This window comes from Capsicum annuum, chromosome 1, assembly GCF_002878395.1.
Source record: "Capsicum annuum cultivar UCD-10X-F1 chromosome 1, UCD10Xv1.1, whole genome shotgun sequence".
Lineage (NCBI taxonomy): Eukaryota > Viridiplantae > Streptophyta > Magnoliopsida > Solanales > Solanaceae > Capsicum > Capsicum annuum.
In genome coordinates, this window is record NC_061111.1 from 166,726,561 (window position 1) to 166,729,401 (window position 2,841).

Sequence of the window (2,841 nt, forward strand, 5' to 3'; positions counted from 1 at the left end):
AGTTTGGTAGGTTTGAACTGATAAGGCTGAGGGACTTAGAAGGTGGTGTGGATACCCTGCTACAGTGTAATGATGGTTTTGCTAATATTTATGTTTATGTGTGTAGTTTGAAGAAGGGATAAAGATTTGATAGCAGTGTAGATATTTAATAGTGATAGTACTGGTTTTAAGGGTTCAATGGATTGTTGAAAGGCCTCTGAATCCTCCCACTGCAGCAAACAAGAATGAAAATCCCATAAAACTTGCCCAAGGTTCAAATTTATATGGATGGGTTGCTCAGGGAGATGATTATAAAGCATAAGTTATTGTAGGAGAATATCTGCGAGAGAAGGGAAGAGGGGGGAGTTTTTGAAGAATATATAATCTCAAACCTTACTACAGAAGAAACATAAGGTTTGAAAGGAACTCATCTAAAATGATCTCTGTAAAATATGCTTTAAGGGATGATTTTTTTTGAGAAATTAGATCTTAGACTGTAAAATGCACACTCATCTAAAGTTGGGAGATATGCAACAATAGGTGTGGATACTTTCAATCTGTACTTTAGATGAGTGTGCATTTTACAGTCTGAGATCTAATTTCTCACGAAAAAAATAATCCCTCGAAGTACATTTTACAGTGTGCATTTTAGATGAGTTTCTTTCAAACCTTGTGTTTCTTCTGTAATAAGGTTTGAGATGATATAGTGTTCAACAGCTCCCTCCTTTCTCTCACAGATATTCTCCTATAACACCTTCTGCTCTATAATCATCTTCCTGAGCAATCCATCCATATAAATTTGGACATGTGCAATTTCTATGGGATTTCTAGTCATGATTGTTACAGTGAGAGAATTCAAAGGCCTTTCAACAATCTATTGAACCTTTAAAACCAGTCCTATCACTATTAAACATCTGCATTGCCATCAAATTTGTATCCCTTCTCCAAATTACACACATAAATATAAATATTATCAAAACCATCATTAGACTGTAGCAAAGTGTCCACACCATCTTCTAAGTCCCCCTGCCTTATCAGTTTGGACATACCAAACTTAACTGTAAAAGGCAAGATCTTGTTTTAATGATCAATACCTAATCGGTAAAAAACAACATTCGCAAAATCATTATACTTTATATGTGTTTTCATGATAAATTGATCAGTAAAACATACCTCGCACATATAAAGTACAACGATTTACAAGCAGCTTATTCCTTCGAGAACCCATATTTACTCTAGCCTTTTAAGTTGGTCGATCAAAAGTTGATCCCGCTTTTACTTTCCTTTGTTTAGGAGACATCTTTTATCTACAAACAAGAAAAAAATAAAAAAAATTACAATTGATTTCTGCATAATTTAAAAAAAAAGGTAATACAAAATTCAATAAATACAACACATTTCAATAATAATTCCAACAGATGACCCATATGTTGCAACAACTGACCCCCTTGTTACAATAGATTACACACCTATTGTAATAGATGACCAACCTGTTAAAATAAATATGTCATCTATTGGAAGATCTGTTTTGATTTATTTCAGTAGTTGTTTCATCTGTTGCAACAAATGGAGAATCTGTTGGAAGATCTATTTTTATTTATTCCATTATCTATTTCATTTGTTGCAACAAATGGGGAATATGTTGGAAGACCTATTTTAATATCTTCCAACAGATTTTTCACCTATTGCAACACCAACACCAACACCAACACCAATACGAACAACACCAACACACCAACACCAATACGAACAACACCAACATCAACAACAACATCAAAAAAACATCAACAAGGATTTTTAGTTTATAACATCCAGGTTTTGAGTTCTTTCAACAGATGACCAACCTATTGCAATTGATATGTTATCTGTTGGAAGATCTCAAGGGTCATGACTTCAATTATTTAATTAAAAATTGATTTGTAAATAAATAATAAGTGAAAAATATGATATACACAAGATTTTGTTTTGTATCTATTTAATTTAAATAACTATTTTACATCAAAGAAGACATGATAAATTTCAATGATAACATGACAAGAACAGAGAAAAAGACAAGAAGGCAAGAATATCATAGAATATAAACCAGTAAAAACACATACCTCTTGTATATAGATCTATTATTTTTGTTTTGGTGGTGATGAGATCTGAATTCTCAGGCGAAAGAGGGGAGAAAAGACAGAAAAAGATGAGATGGTTGCGGTTGGTTTAAATAAAAAAGAGAGAGGAGAAAAGAAAAGTATTTTTTTGAGAGAGAAAATTATAGAGATGGTTTGAATATTTATTGGCGGTAGTTTTGGTATTTTAAAAGACGATGGTGTCATTGAAAAGACAAGACAAGATAAGAGACTTTTGACTTTTGAGTTATCCTTAAAATGTTTGAGCTTATTTATCTTTATTTTATTTCGAAAAGAAAATTGCTTTATCCAACAGATGGGTAATTTGTTGCAATAGATATTCTATCTATTTGATATATTCCAATAAATGTGTCACCTGTTGCAATAAATATCTATATCTGTCTGATAATTTTTAACAAATAATTCATCTGTTGCAACAGATTACCCATCTGTTGTAACAGACATCTGTATTATTTGATAATTTTCAACAGATTTGTCATCTGTTGCAACATGTTAGTCATATGTTTGTTCAATTTAAGCTATTATTAATAATAACTAAATTGATTTAACAAAAATTAAAGATGAATTGATACGTTTAATTACAATTAATCTCATTACAATTACATGATCAACTGTTGTGTTCATTCTGAGTAGGGTGATCAATTGATGAATTTTTTTTGAAATGGTTCAAATCAAGCCATTAATTGTAATAACTAAATTGATTTAGCTAAAGTCAAAGATAAATTGA